The 24,487-nt window shown below is 30.7% G+C and overlaps 1 protein-coding gene and 4 long non-coding RNA genes across 6 annotated transcripts in view; 1 reads left to right on the forward strand and 4 right to left on the reverse strand.

Moving 5' to 3' along the window:
• LOC109605236 (carbonic anhydrase-related protein 10) overlaps positions 1 to 24,487 on the forward strand; it is a 178,174-nt gene that overhangs the window by 28,369 nt on the left and 125,318 nt on the right. The window lies entirely within an intron of this gene.
• On the reverse strand, positions 362 to 991 carry LOC126266314 (uncharacterized). Its single transcript, XR_007548732.1, has 2 exons — positions 708 to 991; positions 362 to 654 (listed from the first exon to the last, which is right to left on the reverse strand). It is a non-coding gene; the product is annotated as an uncharacterized LOC126266314 (long non-coding RNA).
• LOC126266316 (uncharacterized) lies at positions 1,323 to 2,053 on the reverse strand. Of its 2 annotated transcripts, XR_007548735.1 has the most exons (3): positions 1,853 to 2,032; positions 1,661 to 1,787; positions 1,323 to 1,605 (listed from the first exon to the last, which is right to left on the reverse strand). It is a non-coding gene; the product is annotated as an uncharacterized LOC126266316 (long non-coding RNA). The 2 variants fall into 2 exon arrangements; XR_007548734.1 differs by having other exon boundaries at positions 1,661 to 2,053.
• LOC126266312 (uncharacterized) lies at positions 3,278 to 4,326 on the reverse strand. Its single transcript, XR_007548730.1, has 2 exons — positions 3,608 to 4,326; positions 3,278 to 3,550 (listed from the first exon to the last, which is right to left on the reverse strand). It is a non-coding gene; the product is annotated as an uncharacterized LOC126266312 (long non-coding RNA).
• Positions 4,493 to 9,433, reverse strand: LOC126266313 (uncharacterized). Its single transcript, XR_007548731.1, has 3 exons — positions 9,419 to 9,433; positions 4,823 to 4,958; positions 4,493 to 4,765 (listed from the first exon to the last, which is right to left on the reverse strand). It is a non-coding gene; the product is annotated as an uncharacterized LOC126266313 (long non-coding RNA).

Below are 24,487 nucleotides of genomic sequence, written 5' to 3' on the forward strand. Positions count from 1 at the left end.
TCCCGACCACCATTCTTAATCGGCCCCCTGTTTTCGAACTAATTATTGTTCGAATCCCGGCATTATTAGCGCCGGATTCATGAATAATGCCGCGTAATTAGCGCCCCGGTTTGATTAATTCTTATGAATCTCGGGGTTTTGGTGCGGCCGATTTATGGCAAAAATCCGATACTTGCGGGGAGGATTTGTAGTTTTTAGTTTGCTTTGCTTTTAATCGATTCATACTTTTGATTACTCTTTTGTATTACATTTTTTTTTAATGAACATTAATACAGAATGATAGAGTATAAAAAAATCAAACATAAATTCCATCAGGAATTTTTCAAATTTAATTAATACCTCAAGAAGAAGAAAAACAAAGTTTTTAAATTTGTAAAGTATTTATGTTGATATATATTACGTTACAATCTTGACATCTTGAAATGTTGACATACTTTACAGAATCACAAGCTTTTTGAGTTTGAACCAGTTTTAATGACACCATCAGTATTTTCAAATAGTTTTTCCAATCCCTGCAACTTGGTTAAAGATTTGATGAGTTTTTTGCAATTTTTTGGATAATGAGTGTAAGAACAATCATCTATTATAACCAGCTCTTTGCCATTATTCTTGACTACATAACACTTGTCCTTGACTTTGTTTTTAACTTCATCTCTGTAATTTAAACATAAAGTTACATCAGTTGAATCAGCTTTGTGTGTACTTACTTTGCCATTTCTGGATTAATAATGATTTGAATGGATTAAAATTTCTGATTCTTGAAGCAACCAAGTGACAAATACAGTTTTAGAAATGACAGATCATAATATACTGTCAATTTTTTTATCAATAAAATTTGTCGAAAAATCACAAATCAAAGACAAAACAGTAAATTAATTAAGTTTAATATCAAACATTCTCTACACCACAGATATTGCAACAATAACAATATAATATATTTTTTATTGGTGTTTTACTTGGGAATATTTTACATATTTCACAAAATATGATCTTTTAAAACATAACCTTACATAATCCTAAAACGTTTTAATAATTGTTCTTATGCAGAAAATGACATCTAATATTAAACAGTACTAGTTAAATATAGTTATATTACAAAAACCTATTTTTTTTTCTTCCCAATAATGTATAAATATTATTTCAATTAAGCATTTCTTGCATTTTAAATTTAAAAAAAAAAACACTTAAATTATGTGAAGTATAAATAAAAATAAATTACACCACTTAAAATATATTTATAAATACTTACCTAGTTCTTTCTGGGTTGATAATATATTAATAATAAGGATGATTTAAAAATAAAGTAAAGGAAAGACAAACGGTTAAATTCAAATTATTTAATAAAGAAGAAATTGAACAATCCCTGCATTAAAAATGTTAAATTAACAAGTCATTTTTTATTTGGTTTTGTTGACCACTTGTTGGTTTTCCTTGGCGTTCTTCGGCTTGATGATCAGCGACATCGGCAAGATCGGCAACATTTTGATGTTGTTGTTGGGTTTCACGCCGGCTGCATTATTCTTCTTGGTTGTGATTGTTATCACACTAGTGTTGGTATCGAGATAGACCTCCAGTCCTCCACCGCCCATCATCTTATTCTCGTCTCTGAAAATCAATGCATTAATGAATGGTTAACTATGAACTGTCAGATTAAACTTACTTGGCCATTTCACTGTACGACGTTCAGAAGGAAACTGAATGAATTGTTTGTTGCTCCCGGATTTGTTGGATTTTGATAGATGTGTTTTGTTTAACCAATTGTTACCAACCTTGTAATGCAACCTTCACTGTCAATTTTTTTTATCAATAATAAAATTGCCAAAAAATCACAAACGAAAGACAATAAACTTACACTATTAAACTACAAATATTGTAACAACAATAACAATATAATGTATTTTTTATCGATGCTTTACATGGGAATATTTTACAGATGATCTTTTAAAGGATACCTTATCTTAACTTTAAAATATTTTAATAATTGTTCTTATGCAGGAAGTGCCATCTAGTGTTTCACAGTAATAGTTTGTAGTATAGTTACCACATTGTAGAAATCTAATTTAGTTGCTTCATATACTGTATAAATAATAACCCCACAGTATTTCTTACATTTTAAATTCAAAAAAAAAGAAATAAATTGTGTGAAGTTAATCAATACGTATAATTAAAAAATAAGTTACATCAATTGAAATTTGTTTATAAATACTTACCTTGTTATTTCTAGATTGATAATACTATTAATAATAAGGATGATTTAAAAATAAAGTCGTAAAGGAAAGACAAACTATTAAATTTAAACTATTTAATAAAGAAGAAATTGAAAAATTCCTGCATTACAAATGTTATATTAACAAGTCATTATTTATTTGGTTTTGGGGGTCTTCTGTTGGTGTTCTTTGGCCTTCTTCTTCGCCTTATTGACCATCGACATGGGCAACATCTCCAATATTTTGACGGGTTTCACGCCGGCTGGAGTCTTCTTGGCTGTGACTGTTACCACACCGGTGGAGGGCTCGACATGGAGCACCACTTCTCCACCGCCCATCATCTTATTCTCGTCTCTGAAACTCAATTGCATTAATAAATGGTTAACTATGAACTTTCAGGTTAAACTTACATGGCCATGTTACTGGACGATGTTCAGAAGGAAACTGAATGAGTTGTTCGATGCTCCCGGATTTGTTGGTTGTTGATCGATGTGTTTTGTTTAACAAGTTGTTAGCAACGTTGCTATGCAACCTTTACTGTCAATTTTTCTATCAATAATAAAATTTGCCAAAAAATTACAAATGAAAGACAGTAAATTTACACTATTAAATCAAGTTTTATATCAAACATTCTCCACACCACAAATATTGTAACAACAAAATGTATTTTTTATCGGTGCTTTACATAGGAATATTTTACATATTCCACATAACATGATCTTTTAAAGTATAACCTTACCCTAACCCTAAAATGTTTTAATAATTGTTCTTATCAAGGAAGTGCTATCTAGTGTTGAACAGTAATAGTTTGTAGTAGTTACCACATATTACAGGAACCTAATTTTGTTGCTTCATATCCCATATAAATATAACTTCACTGTATTTCTTATATATTAAATTCAAAAAAAAAAAAAAATAAATAAATTGTGTGAAGTTAATACGTATAAATAAAAATAAGTTGCATCAATTGAAATTTGTTTATAAATACTTACGTTGTTATTTCTGGATTTTTAATACTTTTAATAATAAGGATGATTTAAAAATAAAGTCGTAATGGAAAGACAAACGGGTAAATTCAAACTATTTAATAAAGAACAGGTTGAACAGTCGCTACATTACAAATGTTATATTAACAAGTCTCTATTTATTTGGTTTTGGGGGTCATCTGTTGGTGTTCTTTGGCCTTCTTCTTCGCCTTGTTGACCATCGACATGGGCAACATCTCCAATACTTTGACGGGTTTCACGCCAGCTGGGGTCTTCTTGGCTGTGACTGTTATCACACCGTTGGAGGGCTCGACATGGAGCACCACTTCTCCACCGCCCATCATCTTATTCTCGTCTCTGAAACTCAATGCATTAATTTAAATGGTTAATTATGAACCTTCAGGTTAAACTTACATGGCCATGTTACTGGACGATGTTCAGAAGGAAACTGAATGAGTTGTTCGATGCTCCCCGATTTGTTGGTTGTTGATCGATGTGTTTTGTTTAACAAGTTGTTAGCAACGTTGCTATGCAACCTTTACTGTCAATTTTTTTATCAATAATAAAATTTGCCAAAAAATCACAAATGTGAAAATCAATGCATTAATAAATGGTTAACTATGAACCGTCAGCTTAAACTTACTTGGCCATTTTACTGTACGACGTTCAGAAGGAAACTGAATGAATTGTTTGAGGCTCCCGGATTTGTTGGATGTTGATAGATGTGTTTTGTTTAACGAGTTGTTAGCAACCTTGTAATGCAACCTTTACTGTCAATTTTTCTATCAATAATAAAATTTGCCAAAAAATCACAAATGAAAGACAGTAAATTTACACTATTAAATCAAGTTTTATTTCAAACATTCTCCACACCACAAATATTGTAACAACAATATGTATTTTTTATCGGTGCTTTACATGGGAATATTTTACATATTTCACATAACATGGTCTTTTAAAGAATAACCGTACCCTAACCCTAAAATGTTTTAATAATTGTTCTTATCAAGGAAGTGCTATCTAGTGTTGAACAGTAATAGTTTGTAGTAGTTACCACATATTACAGGAACCTAATTTTGTTGCTTCATATCCCATATAAATATAACTTCACTGTATTTCTTATATATTAAATTCAAAAAAAAAATAAATAAATAAATTGTGTGAAGTTAATACGTATAAATAAAAATAAGTTGCATCAATTGAAATTTGTTTATAAATACTTACGTTGTTATTTCTGGATTTTTAATACTTTTAATAATAAGGATTTAAAAATAAAGTCGTAATGGAAAAACAAACGGGTAAATTCAAACTATTTAATAAAGAACAGGTTGAACAGTCCCTACATTACAAATGTTATATTAACAAGTCACTATTTATTTGGTTTTGGGGGTCATCAGTTGGTGTTCTTTGGCCTTCTTCTTCGCCTTGTTGGCCATCGACATGGGCAACATCTCCAATACTTTGACGGGTTTAACGCCGGCTGGAGTCTTTTTGGCTGTGACTGTTATCACACCGTTGGAGGGTTCGACATGGAGCACCACTTCTCCACCGCCCATCATCTTATTCTCGTCTCTGAAACTCAATGCATTAATATAAATGGTTAACTATGAACCTTCAGGTTAAACTTACATGGCCATGTTACTGGACGATGTTCAGAAGGAAACTGAATGAGTTGTTCGATGCTCCCCGATTTGTTGGTTGTTGATCGATGTGTTTTGTTTAACGAGTTGTTAGCAACCTTGCAAAGAAGTGAATATCGCGATATCTAGATGCAAAATGGTTAGTTACCAAGTGATGTAACCATAGTGAATTTTTTTATTTATTATTTCGTATTTGGCACTTGTGGTACCTAAAATAATTTAAATTTTTGGCGGCTAAATTTTACGATACTTAAACTAATATACATATATCTATATTAAACATAATTTCTGTCTTCAAAATTTATATTTTATTAAAAGATGGCGCCATCTAATTGTGTATGAAAATTTGGTTGTGATTGGGACTGATAAAAATAAATGAGTGATAGAGGAAATGGTATATAAAAATAAGCAATTTTGAAAGATCGACGAAAAAAATTGATGGATATCACTTATCAGATATTAATGTAATTTAGATTAATTTGATATTTGAGTCGAAACGTTGCTCAGTATATTTAATGTTATCCTGTAGTCTGTGACGTTTCGCGTGTAATCTGATCATCAATCTTGGCAGCGGCCAGACCACCATTAGTAAAGGAAGCACTTTCATACACTTTAATGGCAAACTATTTCAAGTCTTAACAATAAGTCAGAGTGGAAAATTGATAATTGTTAATGGATATCCACACTGACAATTCATTAACTTTTTATCGACATATCCAGCAATTTATCAAAATAGATGGGAAAAAGGGCACCCAATACTTTTCCACAGTTTCTAATAAAGAGGATTTCACACCCCATCATTTACCACACGTTGATTCCGATATTATTAAAAAATAACTAATCCATACCTTTTCCCCCCTTATAGATTTATGTAGTTTTCAACGTGAAAGCTTCCCCAAAAGAAATCAAATTACCTCCTTTAAACCACAAAAGCTCCGGGTTGATTAAACAATTACCCGCCCGTAGATAAAACGTAACAAGTTTTCCGCAGGACAATTAAAACAGGCGGAAAGAAGTGGCTTTAATAAAAACACCCCGTGTCCCTCATGCCCTAAGCCTGGGTTCCTTTTATTTTGCCCCTGTGAGCCGTGGTACATGTGGGCAGTTGCTCATCAAACATGCATGCGGTTGCAGGAAGATGCCGACGTCATCTCAACTATGGGGGGATGTTCCTGCATCAAATTTTACTTACGACTAGACGAAAGACGAGGAAAGGATTATGAAAGTTTATAACTAGTACTTCATGAGTGAATTTACTTCGTTGTGCTTAGATAACTGATCGAAAGCTCGAAGCAGGAAAGATTTTCAGGACGGTAAAAAAATGGACAACGAAGCAATTTAAGTGAGACCACTTGATTATCCAATTCGGGTTGGTTTTTCCATGGTGCGGGCGTATCGAGTGGCCGTGTCGCTTTAGTTCCGACAGGATTGAGCACAGTTGGTCAGTCCGACGAGCTTCGCAGCCCTGATAACCCTCAACCGAAACTTTTAATTGGATTAGAATCTAATTTGGTCCAAGTGACCGCAACTACAAGACCCGTTCCCTGAACAAATCAATTTACTCCTTGATAAATTATGCAACTACGTCGGTCCTGTGTTGATAGCGGTGTGCACCGTCGCCTTATGAATCCTCGAACCCCACGTTCCGATTGCACCGCAACGGCTTCCGATCCTTGAACAGTCACGTCTTCGGTTTAATTGAGTTACTGCACATAATTTAAAAATTGCTTGCCATCGTTAGATTGGTCGTTCTTGCGCCAGCGGAGTTTCCAAAGGGAAAAGTTGGAGGAGTGGGATTGTAAATCAGCATAGTTCTTGAGGAATAAAAGTTTAGATTATACGGCCCCGTTAAATATTCATCAGGCTATTAGAGCTGTATATCCAGACACACATCAATCCGTAAAAGAACCCTTCCATTCGATTTGCATGCGAAAATAAAGTTGTTGTGTGTTTGCGGCACGATTACAAATTCACGGCACGTACCTAATCAGATATAAAATACAGCCAGGGTTAAATTAACCGTGAGGAGGCTAAAGAACTAGATAATGGCGGTAACATTACAGAAATGACTGTAATAACGGTGGAAGCAAGAAATTAAATGTCTTAATGTATTTCGCAAGGGCCTCGGAGAACAATAGACACCGAGATTTGCTTAGAAAAAGATGTATATTTAACGCTTAACCGTTAATGACTCCCACAGGAAATTGTGCCGGTTCTCTGTTTACTTTAAGCGTTGCGATCTTATTTTATTTTCCAAGACGTACACTCGGTTGCCACATGCAATTCCTCTTTTGTGTGTTGCAACTACGTCTGGTTTACGTTTTCACCTGATCATTTTCACCACCCCTTACCCAACTCGGATATAAATTAACTTGCACGGTAAGAGATTGCTCCACCATCCGCATCGGATAATTAAATCCTTATACAATGCCAATATACAAATATTGTCTGGATAGGCAACGACACAAAATTGATAGGGTAAGTTAGGACGTTATTACGTGTAAGGGTGTCGTTTGACGGGTTCCCGCAATTAGTGGTTTTTAGGACCGGTTAGTAATAAACACAGTCGTTCATCGATGAGCGTCGGCAACATGACATCTTATTAAACGTGCCGTTCTGAACCACTGCAAGCTGGCATCGTGTACCAGACGTGCTAATCAAGTTCTCGTTAGCTCGCGTCCTAATTTGAATTGCATACTGTAGATATTAGCATGCCGGGGACGGGACGGGCATCGATCTCGCGTCCTTCGTTCCCTTCTTATTGCTCGCCCCTTCACCTTCACGAATCTCGGGCGACGCGGGCGCCTAACTTGCTAATCCGCAAATCTGGACGCCTTTCGATTTATGCACACACATGTTTGAATATTTGACTAGGATGAGGCAATTGCGGTGTGTGGGAAATTTACAAATGATGAAATAAAAATAAATAGGAGGGAATAATTTGACATTTATTTATGTAAAGTAGAGCTATCTTTTCAGAAAAATTTTGTACATACATAATTTTTATAGTTTTAACTAATAATGTAATGTTGTTCGTCCAAAAAAATGGTGGAATAGTTTGACATTAATATAGGTAAAGTAGATAACTTTCTTCACAACTGTAGAATTATGTACTATAATTTTTTTTTGTTTCGAGTTTCGTAGAAAAAGGTTTAAAAAGTATAAAAACAATCATCCATTTAAATGGTAGACTGTTAGGCCGTACTAAAATTTTATATATAATAATTAGGGTAAATTAATACTTGAAGTTAGTTTAGAAATGATAATCCAACAATGTAAATGGTGAAATAGTTTGACAGTAGTGTGGGAAAAGGAGATAACTTTCTTCACAACTGTAGAATAAATATTAAAAATCGTTTAGTTTAAAAAAAGTATAAAGTGAGGAAAAACAAATATGATTTTATACATCTTACCTTTACTATAAACATTTATTGTTTGGAGTTTCGTAGGGAAAGGTTTAAAAAATATAAAAACAACCAGCCATTTAATTGGTGGTGTGTTAGGCTGAACAAAAATTTTATATAATAAAGTAAAATTGATTATAGAAATGATACTACAAAAACATAAATGGTGAAATAGACTGACATTAGTGTAAGTAAAGGAGATAACTTTCATCAAAACTGTAAAATTAATATTAAAAATCTTTTAGTCTATAAAAGTATAAAGTGATGTAAAACGAAGATTATATAATATCTTTTACTTTTACTATATATTTTTTTGTTTAGAGTTTCGTAGGAAAAGGTTTAAAAATTATAAAAACGACCATCCATTTAAGTGGTAGTCTGTTAGACCATACTAAAATTTTATATAATTAGGGTAAATTAATACTTGAAGTTAGTTTGGAAATGTTAATACAACAATGTAAATTGTGAAATAGTTTGACAGAAGTGTAGGTAAAGTAGATAAATTTCTTCACAACAGTAGAATAAATATTAAAAATCGTTTAGTTTATAAAAAGTATAAAGTGAGGCAAAACAAAATATGATTTGATATATATTACCTTTACTATAAACATTTTTTGTTTGTAATTTCGTAGGGAAAGGTTTAAAAAGTATAAAAACAACCAGCCATTTAATTGGTAGTATGTTAGGCTGAACAAAAATTTTATATAATAAAGTAAAATTGATTTAGAAATGATACTACAAGAACATAAATGGTGAAACAGATTGATATTAATGTAAGTAAAGGAGATAACTTTCATCAAAACTGTAGAATTAATATTAAAAATCGTTTAGTCTATAAAAAGTATAAAATGATGTAAAACAAAGATTATATAATATCTTTTACTTTTACTATATATTTTTTGTTTCGAGTTTCGTAGGAAAAGGTTTAAAAAGTATAAAAACAACCATCCATTTAAGTGGTAGTCTGTTACGCCGTACTAAAATTTTATATAATTAGGGTAAATTAATACTTGAAGTTAGTTTAGAAATGATAATCCATCAATGTAAATGGTGAAATAGTTTGACAGTAGTATGGGAAAAGGAGATAACTTTCTTCACAACTGTAGAATAAATATTAAAAATCGTTTAGTTTAAAAAAAGTATAAAGTGAGGAAAAACAAATATGATTTGATACATCTTACCTTTACTATAAACAATTATTGTTTCGAGTTTCGTAGGGAAAGGTTTAAAAAATATAAAAACAACCAGCCATTTAATTGGTGGTGTGTTAGACTGAACAAAAATTTTATATAATAAAGTAAAATTGATTTAGAAATGATACTACAAAAACATAAATGGTGAAATAGATTGACATTAGTGTAAGAAAAGGAGATAACTTTCATCAAAACTGTCAAATTAATATTAAAAATCTTTTAGTCTATAAAAGTATAAAGTGATGTAAAACGAAGATTATATAATATCTTTTACTTTTACTATATATTTTTTTGTTTAGAGTTTCGTAGGAAAAGGTTTAAAAATTATAAAAACAACCATCCATTTAAGTGGTAGTCTGTTAGACCATACTAAAATTTTATATAATTAGGGTAAATTAATACTTGAAGTTAGTTTGGAAATGTTAATACAACAATGTAAATTGTGAAATAGTTTGACAGAAGTGTAGGTAAAGTAGATAAATTTCTTCACAACAGTAGAATAAATATTAAAAATCGTTTAGTTTATAAAAAGTATAAAGTGAGGCAAAACAAAATATGATTTGATATATCTTACCTTTACTATAAACATTTTTTGTTTGTAATTTCGTAGGGAAAGGTTTAAAAAGTATAAAAACAACCAGCCATTTAATTGGTAGTATGTTAGGCTGAACAAAAATTTTATATAATAAAGTAAAATTGATTTAGAAATGATACTACAAGAACATAAATGGTGAAATAGATTGACATTAGTGTAAGAAAAGGAGATAACTTTCATCAAAACTGTAGAATTAATATTAAAAATCGTTTAGTCTATAAAAAGTATAAAGTGATGTAAAACAAAGATTATATAATATCTTTTACTTTTACTATATATTTTTTTGTTTCGAGTTTCGTAGGAAAAGGTTTAAAAAGTATAAAAACAACCAGCCATTTACGTGGTAGTCTGTCAGACCGTTCTAAAATTTTATATAATTGGGGTAAATTAAAATATATGAAGTTAGTTTAGATATGATAATACAACAATGTAAATGGTGAAATAGTTTGACAGTAGTGTAGGTAAAGTAGATAACATTATTCACAATTGTAGAGTAAATATTAAAAATCGTTTAGTTTATAAAAAGTATAAATTGAGGTAAAACAAAGATTATTGTTCCTAAAAACACCAGTATTATAGGGAAATATAAAAGCATTAATTTAATTTGTGGTCTTTTAAATCTAACAATCATTTCCTCTATATAAAAATAAATGGTGAATTAGCCGGACTTTAAAATACTGTTTTCACAACTGCAGTACGAATATTAAAAATTAGTACCTAGTAGTAATGTGAGGTAAACAAAGAATTGTTGTGCATTTTCAGTAAAGATTGTAAAGTACAAAAACAATCAGCCGTTTAATTAGCAGTCTTTTAGAGCGAACAAACATTTTCAATGGTTGAAATCCGATTCATTAGAACAATGTTTCAATTTTTCATGATAGTTTGGCGTGACTATTCGCCGTCGTTTTCTAAAGCCGTTTTCCAAATGAAAGCCGTGTATTTCAATTGTAGTAAATAAACTGGCGCGTTCCATTCAGCCCGGTCCCATAAAAGAAAAATTAAATATTTCTGCTACGGTCAGATTTGCTGCAAATAAACGCGGCTTCCCCTGTTTGTTTCCACTCTCTTTTAATCCCAGCGCGATGAGTTAAAAGACCTTTTTAAATTAGTTTCTTCGTTTGCCAGGGTGCAGTGTGTGGCAACGTTTTCCTGTAATAAAATCACGAATTTTGGGGTCCCCGCACCAAAATTCAAATTCATAAGTGTTACAATAAATTCACTTCATTTATTATTATTATTATTTTTAATAATGGGAAACATGCGTTGGCTTTGTCAACTGTATGTTCACGCATTCTTTCGTATAATGGAATTATTTGAAAAATTCAGCAAGAAGTCATTCTGAGTCATAAAGTATTCATAAAATTACCAGGGGACTTGTGACGGGCCCGGCGATAAAACCCCGCTCCTTTTGCCCTATTTCATAAGTGAATTTTATTTAAGATAAATTCGGTTTTCAGACTTCAACGTGATTTATTTCGTTTGATGCAATTCCCATTTCACCGCTGATTTATGTACCTAAAATAAATATATACACGGTATTGAAACGATGCCGATTATAAACGTAACTTCACAGCTTAATTAAAAATTAATCAAAAAAGGGTTTTGATGACGAATCCGCTTAATTAGATCAAAGTATGGTGTGTGCCGAGTTTCGAGTCCGGTGAATCCGTGTGTTGCCGGTTTTTGATGTTTGTAGTATTTTGTCGAAAACATGTTTTGCACGCGAACATCAAAAATGACTGATGAATTGAAAGTTTACCGTTTTTGTCACGTTATTCGCCATTGGAACTTTAAAAGGTACAAAGAACGAAATCTCTGGTATGTTGAGTTTAAGTTATTATTGAAATTAATTAACCATAATCCCCCGAGATTATTCGGTAGCATAGCTACAAATGACATAATTAGAGGGTTTATGACTACAGTCAATGTAAAGTAATAAAATATTAATGAGAGTTCTCCAACAAACGATAAAGTAGTAATATCCACGAAACATTTACAGAAAATTCAAATGTAATTAAAGTCACTTTATTATATGAATAAACAAGCTTCTTGATTAAATGCAAATCCAGCCGAGGGGCCGGCACGCTAGCCCATCATTTAGTCGTTAAAATAGTAATTACTGACGGTGTGTCCGTTCGTTTCTACCGGACTTTACATATTGCCACCTCTCTCAAATCAAATCTCAGACTTTCGTCCCAAATGAGAATATCCATATTCCCGTTTTATTAAGGCCCCGTGAAATTTTATGCAAATGCTTTCCAGGAACTGAAACTGTTCTTTAATTGGTCTAATCCGATTTGGAAACGCTTTATTAGCTTCGTTCGAAGTAAATTCTTTATTGGAATTAGCCATTGCAAATGGACTGTATAATATTAATAATAATAATTTTCTGGAAATGGTAAAAATAAATGTATACACTCTTTGTATATTTATTCAAAAATTTGAATGACTACCAATGACAACTTCACATCCTCTCTTCATACTCAAAACCTCGATTCAAATGTCATTTTGGTCAAAATTCTCTAAAATTTCGAGTAGAAGACTTTCCACATCCTCCAAGTTATTCAGACGGTTAGGACAGTGCCTTGAACGTCTCCTAAGAATATCTTTGATATATATTCTATTGGGTTAAGGTCTGGACTGCGAGTTGGCCAGGACATAGCATTAATCTCAACGTCAATAAGATAAATTCGGAGAACATGAGCTGTATATGGTTGCCGGTTAATATTGACGTCATATATGAGGGTGTTTCAAAGTTAATACATACAATTTACTATTTACTGAAAGGTAAAAATTATTTACATTAAATTAAAAGACTTTTGTGTGTAAAAATTGCATGACACTGTTAAGCTGAGGGTGTGCGGGCTGGAACGGTGGCGAGGGGGCGCCGAAATTAGGCAATTAGATCCTGTTAAAACAAATTGTGCGTCCGTTGTACGAGGACTAGGTAACGAAATTGGAAGTTTTCAGGATCTCCTTGAAAATTATGTGTACGTGCCGATGGTCTCCTTCAGGCGCGCCCCCAAAATTAGTTTATTCCCGCTTAACCGAACGACGGGAACGAAGAGTCGACTGGCCGTGTTGGATTACGGCTACGTTCGGGGTCCGGTTTCTCCGGTGCCCGTAATCTTATAATCTTTTCGAATTGTCCGTCGCGTCCTGGCCGCGCACCCGAATTTTTCTCCGTTTCATTTTACGGATTAACGGCAAAGCCCTAATTAACTCGAACAATTTGCGAAACGCGAGTCCGTTTCCGGACGGAATGCCCGGAATTTTCGAGTCGTATTAGGTGTATCGCGGCGCTTTCGGTGCAAAAGGATATTGCATCTGGAACTGATGGAATTTCCTGTGCGACCTAAACCGTTTAAGGATCTGAAATAAAGTATGTTGGTGTTTTAACTGGAATTTCTACAGTCTCAATTATATTCATTAAAATAATTCGTAACTTTTTCATTAAAACTGTGGTTCAAATTGTAACGTTGTTGTTTAATTATTCTTTTATGTTGTTTGTGCATTCATGTTTAATAAAATTGTCATTACGATTATGGTCAAAGTTTGCTGTTAATTTGTTTTTTCCATTTTTTAGTTTATTAAAATTATATAAAGGTTGATGATGAAATTTAAGATAAATTAATATGTGTATAATGGAAATTGTGTCTGAATAAACATATTGATGTGTCATTTTATATTAAAAGTACCGCTTGATCTACATTAATTAATATTTCATATACACGTAGATGAAATTAATTAACTCGTTTCCCCTATATTTGGATCACAGTAAATTTATAAATTTGCACATAAAGCATAAAGTTAAAAAGAATGTTTTAAAGTTATTTAATTTGAGTTTGTTCAAAATCAAGCTTTAATTTTTATAATTAAAACGGTAAATAATTTAATTATAATAAATATAATATTATATTTATAAAAATATAATAACTTGTAATTTCTTGTTAACACTCGATATTGGTAGAACACATTTAATATATTTATTTATTGAATATTTAAATGAATTAAAATTAAATGATATATTCAGAATTTTAATAACCTCAACATATCTATTTTAGTTTTTAATGTTATTTCATATACCATACATTTTTCTGCGGGGTTAAATAATTAAATATTTAAAACATTTTAAGAAATTCTGATAAATCCACTAAAAGCAAATAAAATGTAATTATTAAAAATGATATGAAGACAAATTTAACAAAACTCTTACAACTTTATAACTAATATAAGTTTTAAGAGTGAAATATGGGTAAAATTATTTAATAAAAATGATTATTTTGAATCTGTTTATTTAATTTAAATTTTGAAAATTTGAATTAATTGCTAAATATTTAAAACAATAACTTTTTAATTATTTACTTTACTCTTTAAAAATTCAAATGATTCAATTATTTGATATGTTATTGTATATTTTTATAAATTGTAAGAATTTTGTCATTATAAATATTATTAAAGTAATTGCATTTATTTTTATTTAATTCAGTTAATTGAAATAAAATTTAATGTATTTAGAATTTTTTATGTAATATATTTGTTTGAGTTTTACATATTTCAAATGTTAACCGTTTTTATAAAAACTTGATTGAGTTTATATATTATATAATAAACAATTAAATATATTTTAATAACTTTAAATATTAAAATTAATAATATTTTAATTATTAAAAATAATTATTAAAAAGTTTATAATTTTAAGGATAAAGAAATGTATTAATATTATTATTATTATTATATAAATTAAAATATTTATTTTAAAATTAAAAAATTAAAATGTTCAATTAAAAATTTTAAAAAATAATAATATATTTAATTTTAATATTAAAAATATTAAGCTTAAAAATAGTTATTCAAATTTAAAATATTTAATTTAAATTTAAAATATTTTCCATATTAAAATAAAATTTAAATTAAAATAAATAAATAAATATTATGTTTTAAGTAAAAAATTTTACATTTTTTTATACTTATTTTTTTAAATTAAATTAAAATAATAATTATATACTTTATGAATATAATCATAATTTTAATTTATTTAATATTTTTATAGAATTTTGAACACAGAAAAATTAGAATGTTAATAATATTTTAATTATTTATTTCATTTTCATGAACTACTAGAATTTTGTCATATTAAGTATTATTAGTATTTATTAGTTTTACAATTAAGTTTAATCATTTGAATTGTTTTGATAAAGAAAATATAATAAAAGCGAAAAATTGTATAATAAAATAGTAAATAAAAATATATTCATGTTTTTGTATACTTTTTACTTTTATTAAATAGTTTTTAAATTTTATTAAAAATGATTTTATATAGTCTGTGCATAAAAATATTTATATTTATTTTACTTTTAATTTTTTAAATTAAATTAATAAATTGTGGAATGTTTATTTGACTCAATTTAAATGAACACTTTTTATATAAAAAATAATATTTTTATTAAATTTTGTAGAAATATGTCAAATAAATAAAACAATTAGTATTAATGAAACCGTGTTTGGGCCGGTTTTAATCTCCGTTCATTAACGGGTAGTTTGAGAGAGGACAACATAAAATCTATTAATAATTCCCGAACGATAAATCACCGTGAAAAACCGTTGCACGCAAAACACGTAACAAGGTTTAAAGGACGCGCGCAACCTGAATCAAACAAAACATTAATTTCTATTTATCCTGTTCAAGCACTTAATGTGATTAAGCGTAATTCACCCCTTGGAATATTTGTTATTATCCACGAGGCGAGCTTATAGCCGAACATCAGATTATAATTTACGACCACGTGGCAAATTACCAGATTGATTTCTTTCCCACCTGATTTTCCGAAGCGTTTAATCAACCCTTATATTCAATACACATTTTTTTTCCGTGTTGGTTGAATCGTTATCCCCGAGGCCGAGGATAAGTTCACCGCAGCAACCCGTCGAGAGTTATTGTGCGTTTTATAGTAAATTAGACGGCTCCACCCCATTGAATTGAAGATCGAATAAGTAGCGACCCTCCCATAAACCGAAATTGGCCGTGTTTACGTCCCGACGCCGCGAGTACATTTAAACCACCCCCGACCCGCCGATTTCGACGTCCCGAGAAAAATATCTCCGGGATTGATTGCGCCCTCGTTTACACATCCCGCCGGAGTGCGGCCATCTCGAGGGTCATCCTTTATGTAGTCCTGGAATTTCGAGACATTGCATACTCCCACGAACGGGGAGGGAAGTTCGTCGGACGTGACGGTCGGGTCGTGTCAAGTGCGGACCAGTTTTACCGCTGCACCGCATGAATATTTCCGTGTGCAAGGTTTAACTGAATTTTGAATTCGAAGTTGCTGTTCCATCCGTGGTCGTCAACAAAATAGGAAATTATTAATTTTGAAATTTTTTTACTTCGCTTTATTTTTCAGTCATTCATTAAAACTGTAATTTTACCGTCTCATGGTTCTTTCATGTTTGTTAAAGTTTAATTAAAATAACAACCGACGTAGTAAAATCTCAGTAAAAGTTTTATTTTTAAAAAATAAACTATTAGTACACCTATATTAAACTAACAAATAATGAATGTTACCAAAATTTTAATGATAATTTTAAGATACAACATTAATGCGTATAATCTGGACTGGATATAAATAAACAAGCAACTTTGATGTGTGCCTAATTTATAATAAATGTTCAATTTGATGTATATTAATTAATATTCCGTACACATATAGATGAATTTAATTAAACCGCTCCAATATATTTGTATCGCTTTAAATTTATAAATTTATGGATTTGCACATGAAGTATAAAGTTGAAAATGGTGTTTTAAGTCATTTAATACATCAATTAAATTGAATAAATGATTATCGTGGTTTATATCAAGTTTGTATTTGATACATATTTATTATTTATTCCCTTTGATAACATGGACTAACAGACACTTTAATGCCAACTATTTGTTAACTATTGATATTCGATTTTCATTTGTCAACTCATTGTGTATTAGATCGAGTGAACCAATCTTTAGTCGCAAAGTATCCAAAGACTGTCAACAGAAAAGGCGTTATTCTGCAAGGCCACATTGTGCAAGAGGAATACTGGAAAAAATTAATTAATTGGGGTGGGAGGTACTGCCTCACTCACTCTATATTGCATCGTCGAATGTCCACATTTTCTTAATGGTAGAAAACTTGTCCAAAATGCCATCTCCGGATATTTTACTTAAAAAATAATTGAGGTTGTTCGTGATATTATTATATTATATACAGTAGAACAAAAATACCAGAAATAATTTTACAAGTAATGGAATACTGTGAAGTTCAAATTACCCAAGTCAAAAGACGTGCAGTATATTATACGTACAAATATATAAAACAGTATCATAGACAACACAAATTATGATAATTTGTATAGTGTATAAATTTTGTAGAACTGACATTTTGGCAAGTGCAGGAAAATTTACGGGCGAATAAAATATTCACATGAATAACAGTGGGACTGTCGAAAATAAACTTGTTTACCAATTGGCACTGCTCATTATAGTGAGGAAATTTAAACTTTCATGATTCTGGACCCGATCAATCGATGATGCGCTTTATCAAATCATGAGAGCCGTGAAATGTTTTATCAGGAATGTCAACCAGAAATATACGATCGCTGAATATTTGATTTCAATTTGAAATTCAAATTGATGCAGCCAGTGACAAAATGTATACCATATACAATGGGATGTGCAATGGGAAATTGAAAAGTTATACAGTTAAATAAAACTGCCAAACAGTCGATATCAACATCGGGGGAATTTTCTGACTCTTGAATGTCCCAAATGTCGTCGCATCCCTTAATAAAAACGGTCTAATATGGAAATTGTATTTAAAAGTTCCATTTTATTATTCCTGTGCCATAATATTCCTCCCTTTCCTACTTAAAGTTACTTCTAAAGATTTGGTTCACATTATCTGACAATGGTCTATCCTAATGGAAATACTATTGACTGCGAAACTGCTCCCGTTACTTTTCTATAATCACAAAATAATCTGCATCTTGTGTTGTCAAATACACTGCTCCAAAAAATTAACCACACCAATAATAATTGAATATGCATATAGTCTGCTAAACAGATATATTTCTAGTAAAAGAAAAACTAAACACAATTTTTAAGTCATATAAAAGAGTGTTTCAAAGTTAATTTAAACAAAGTACTATTAACTTAAAATATTTTTAAATCTATAGATGGTGCGTTAATTTCTTAGAACAGTGTATATTAAATCAAGCAGGGAACGAATGGCCAATTCCTGATGTAATTTAATTATTCAATTAGATCCGACGCAGCATCCAATAAATCCACCCAGCACGGACATAACCCAATGCTTTTATTAACGCCAATAAACATTTTTACATTCGGCCCGTAACCGACATGCGGAACGGGGGATGCTGTAAAAATCATCGATTCAGTTCCCAGTTCGGAACGGCGGGATGGTAGCCAGCCAGTCGGGCGCCGCGATGTTTCCGTTTGTTTGATAGTTTTTGCGGGGTGGGCGAAGGACCGAAATTCGGGGACGTACGCCGTCAAATCGGCGCGGGGACGAGACTAATGTTCCTGCTGGAGACAATGACCGCACCGCGGAAAACATCCACCCCAATTAGTTACTTGGTGTTTGTGCACTGATTCGGAATCGATCCCTTTGTAACGGTCAGTTTTTAATTACAAATTGTGCACGTTTGCCGATTTTTTCCCCAATTTGCCAAACGAATGATTAAAAACGTTTGTGGAAACGTTTAGTCCGGATAAGATTTGATCAGTTATCACGTTGTGGGGCACGTGTCATGGAAATGTTGACTTTGTTCCCTTGAGAAATTGTGCAACTATAGTTTACTTCTGTAACAAAGTGCACGTACAACTTCGCAAATTAAATTGGTCCTATTATACATGCATTAAACAAAAATCAATGCAACTAATGAAGTATGTTCGTAACCTCCGGAAGCTTCTAATTTAATTTATTATTTTGCAATTTTTGCGAATTTACATCGCCTGTTAATATTTATGATTCAATGAAATCGTTTTATTTTATTATGGATCACCGATATTTATTTATGATGACACATATTTGTGAATTGAAATTTGGAAACTTGTCGTGGATTGAAATGTTATTGATTTATTCTTTTAAATTTTATCATATACTTCCATACTTTTATATTTTCATACTTTTACACTTCCGTAGTTTCATTTTTTCATGCTTTCATTTTCTCTGTATTAACATTTATATTATTTCATACTTTTATACTTTCGTACTCTCATATTTTTATATAGTTTTATTTTTTCATTATTCCATAATTGCGTACCTTCATACTTATATATTCCCATACTTTCAGGATATTTTTTTATTCTTTCCTGCTCTCATACTTTCATAGTTTTATAGTTTCGTACTTTCGTGTTTCCAAAATTTCATACATTCAGACTTTCCTACCTTCATACCTTCATATTTCCATACTGTCGTATTTTTATACTTTCATTCCTTAATACTTTGATGCCTTTATACTTTCATACTTTTATATTTCCATACTTTCATATTTTTATTCTTTCCCGCTCCCATACCTTCATACTTTTATACATTCATACTTTTACATTTCCATACTTTCATATATTCATGTGTTCATACCTTAATACTTTAATATCTTCCTACTTTCATACTTTCATTCGTTTATATTTTCGTATTTTCGTTCATATTTTTATATTTATATTTTGTATAACCTACTTTCATGTTTCCATACTTAGTTCATACTTTCATTCGTTTCATACTTTCATTCGTTCATATTTTCATACATTAATACTTTCTTACCTTCATATTTATATTCTTTCATATTTTCGTATTTTCGTACTTTCATTCTTTCATATTTTTATATTTTGATTCTATTATATTATCATAACTTAATACGTTTATATCTTAAAACTTTCATACCTTCATACTTCTACACTTTTATACTTTTATTGTCAATACTTTCATATTTTTATTATTTCCTGCTCTCGTACCTTCATACTTTCATTCTTTCGTACTTTTATTCTTTTGAATTTTCATAGTTTCATAGGTTTATACCTTAATCCTTTTATATCTTCATACTTTCTTACTTTTATTCTTTCATATTTTCATACATTAATACTTTCATACCTTCATATTTATATTCTTTCATATTTTTATATTTCCATATATTCGTATTTTCATACTTTCATTCTTCCATATTTTTATTAGTTGATACTTATATCTTAATACTTTCGTACCTTCATATTTATATTTTTCCATATTTTTATATTTCCATATTTTCGTGCTTTCATTCTTTCATATTTTTATATTTTGATTCTATTATATTATCATAACTTAATACGTTTATATCTTAAAACTTTCATACCTTCATACTTCTACACTTTTATACTTTTATTGTCAATACTTTCATATTTTTATTATTTCCTGCTCTCGTACCTTCATACTTTCATTCTTTCATACTTTCATTCTTTCGTACTTTCATAGATTCGTATGTTCATACCTTAACCCTTTTATATTTTCATACTTTCTTACTTTCATTCTTTCATATTTTCATACATTAATACTTTCATACCTTCATATTTATATTCTTTCATATTTTTATATTTCCATATATTCGTATTTTCATACTTTCATTCTTCCATATTTTTATTAGTTGATACTTATATCTTAATACTTTCGTACCTTCATACTCCTACACTTTTATACTTCTATATGTTCATACTTTCATATTTTTATATTTCCTGCTCTCGTACCTTCATACTTTCATTCTTTCGTACTTTTATAATTTCATATGTTCATACCTTAATCCTTTTATATCTTCATACTTTCTTACTTTCATTCTTTCATATTTTCATACATTAATACTTTCGTACCTTCATATTTATATTCTTTCATATTTTTATATTTCCATATATTCGTACTTTCATACTTTCATTCTTTCGTACTTTCATAGATTCGTATGTTCATACCTTAACCCTTTTATATTTTCATACTTTCTTACTTTCATTCTTTCATATTTTCATACATTAATACTTTCGTACCTTCATATTTATATTCTTTCATATTGTTATATTTCCATATATTCGTAATTTCATACTTTCATTCTTCCATATTTTTATAAGTTGATACTTTTATATCTTAATACTTTCGTACCTTCATACTCTTACACTTTTATACTTCTATATGTCCATACTTTCATATTTTTATATTTCTTGCTCTCGTACCTTCATACTTTCATTCTTTCGTACTTTTATAATTTCATATGTTCATACCTTAATCCTTTTATATCTTCATACTTTCTTACTTTCATTCTTTCATATTTTCATACATTAATACTTTCGTACCTTCATATTTATATTCTTTCATATTGTTATATTTCCATATATTCGTATTTTCATACTTTCATTCTTCCATATTTTTATTAGTTGATACTTATATCTTAATACTTTCGTACCTTCATACTCCTACACTTTTATACTTCTATATGTCCATACTTTCATATTTTTATATTTCCTGCTCTCGTACCTTCATACTTTCATTCTTTCGTACTTTTATAATTTCATATGTTCATACCTTAATCCTTTTATATCTATATACTTTCTTACTTTCATTCTTTCATATTTTCATATATTAATAGTTTCATACATTCATATCTTCATAACAATTTCATTTCTTCAAAATTTCATAGTTTCATACTTTTTTAGTTACAGTTTTCAACAGAAGAATAAACATATTCATTAGAGTTTAAATTATAAATTTACTCTATGCTTTTAATTCTTTCATATTTTTACTGTATTTTCATTCTTGAAATTTCAAATGTATTTTTCTGCTATTGTAATATAAAAGAATATTTTGAAGGTTTTTCGATCACCATACAACATTTAAATCTTTACAAAAACATGTATCACACTTATGGAAATTTTCTAGAAAAAAAAACCATCCATTAGTTGCGATAACAGAAATCAATCCAAAAAATAAACAGCGGTTGCACCGAAAAAAAAGTAAATTCTCAAAACATCAGCAGTGATAGTCGTGTTGGAGGGACAAAGTGCCTATGGCTGTGCGGATTGTGTTATAGCTTTCCATCGGATTGGATTGCCCCGCTGTCTACCAAGTAAAAGGGGGGACGTTCCCGCGTTGCACTCCTATCGACGATATTCCGCCACTCGTCCCACATCCCTCCGACCCTCTCCGTCTCTTTTCTTTATATTTCTTAATACAACTCTATAAATTGAATCTCCGCTAGGACCGTGTGACGACGATGCGACATCGACGAAACAACGGAAAATTGTAATAACGCCGGGGAGAAACGGATAAGTAAGCATTTTTATCGGGAAATCGGCGAACTTACTCGTTTATAATGCCCACACGATTCGGACTGCCCATCAACAAACATAACAAGCGATATTTCTAAGCCCATGTTACCCACTCAATTTTATTTCGTTTTATTTAGTTATCCGGTTTATTCGTGTCGCTTGATCGAACCTCAATTATTTTATTGGTAAGCATGATGGGGAATGACAAAAAATGTATACTGCAACATTCAATTTTTATTTACCCATTTTATATTCCAATTTATTTAAGAAGGGAGGGACCTTTAAAAATAACAATTACTCAACAATTTAATCAGAAGAAGTTCAATTGGCCAGTGATTTTGTCGACAAAAAGTCGGTGCTGAAAATAGAAAGAAGCGATGCATCGTTCCGGTGATTCGACGAGCAATAAGAAGGATGTTTACCAGCTGGGCATTGCGATAGAGGAGCGGCATAGCACTTAGCAGTTGAAAATGTCAAATTCGATGAAGAGGGCAGAACAAATTCATCCATCAAGCGTGCAGTGATTAATTGAACATGGTGTGGCGCGGACAGGTGGGACAATAGTGGTGGACGAGGCCATGAATAACATTCTCGACTTGGGCACATAACGGACAGGACAATCGCACTTATTCGCATCCAACATGCCATACGCTTTATTCCATCCCCATCCAGCTCTTTCGTTGTCATTCTTTCGCTGAATGCAAATTTTATTGTCTACAGTTTTGCGTGCGCTCGACGAAAATTAGTTTATTTATTAAAACGCCCTTTGTCCGAACGACAAAGCGTCTGATCACATGTGAAATGTCCTTTAACACGTATGTATGCATTATAATGCATGCGGGGTGTCGGCACAACAATGCCGGTACGGAACTCAATTAAATCACACGTTTGTGAACACACGACAATTCATCTAGCCCTTCGAACTAATCGGCACCGAATCTCGGCAACAATGACGAACGTTTTTATCTGAAAAATTAACTGCGAAATATTAACAATGTAAATTAGTGCAATACAAATTTGCTCCTCAGAAGGGGACACAGTCGAAACGGCGTCTATTAACGTTTTTCGGATGATTATAATTTTAAATTCAAGATGATGCAACTCGTTTTTATACGAAAGGCAACTAAGGGCCAAGGGTGTATTTATAACGAGATAAGGGAAAGGGCAATCCATGTTCTACGACCTAAAAACCTTTATTCATTAAAGGTCTTTTATCAGATTTCTGGACTATTTTTTTTTAGCCCAAACAACTTAATTTGATACGTAGATACGAGTTTATGTAAAACTAGAAGAAGAAATGAACTAGAACAACAAAAGCCATAATTAAAGATACTACTTTCATGGTAATTATCTTCTTTATGTAAGTAATTGCAAGAAAACATGCTAGAACAATAAAAACAACTGAAAGAATAGTTAAACTAAGAATTTAAAAAGTAAAAAGCCATTTTATATTTATTCTCACACAAGTGGGGTATTTTTTAGTACAAACAACTTTAATTCTTTGGAAAATATGATTCAAAACTAGAAGAAAAAGTGTGCTGGAACAACGAGAGTAAATAAAAGAATAGTTAGACATTTTTTCTCTTTTTATCTTAATGACATGTTCCTAGAGTTAGTTTAGGGTATAAATAAAGAATAAAATTATATTTTTGCACGAATATTTAAATAAGGTAAAATTACATTATATAATAACAATATATAAATAATATTTTATTCTATAAATAAATTAATGAGAAATATTTTAATACAAGTAACGTAAATTCTTATGATTATTCAAGAATATGAAAACCGAAAGAAAATAAAATTATACTGAACAACTATAAGAATTGTAGAAAGGAAAAATATATTTTTATCTACATTCATATTAATGATGTTCCTCCTCGAGATAGTTTTCGGTAAAACTAGACAATTAAAATGACTTTTTAATGGAAACATCCATTTTCTCCGAGGGACGCGATCTAGTTCATAAATTCGATAATAATAGAAAAGCATAATAACTTCCAGGACACAACGCCTGGCAAAAAAAAAAGAATGTCGATAAATCTTGCTGAAAGCGTTCCAGATCGTAATATGAATAATAAGAGTTGATAAATGGATTTTTCGGTTGTAAACACAACTAAGTTTCCAC

The sequence above is a fragment of the Aethina tumida genome, chromosome 7 (genome assembly GCF_024364675.1).
Source record: "Aethina tumida isolate Nest 87 chromosome 7, icAetTumi1.1, whole genome shotgun sequence".
Classification (NCBI taxonomy): Eukaryota; Metazoa; Arthropoda; class Insecta; order Coleoptera; family Nitidulidae; genus Aethina; species Aethina tumida.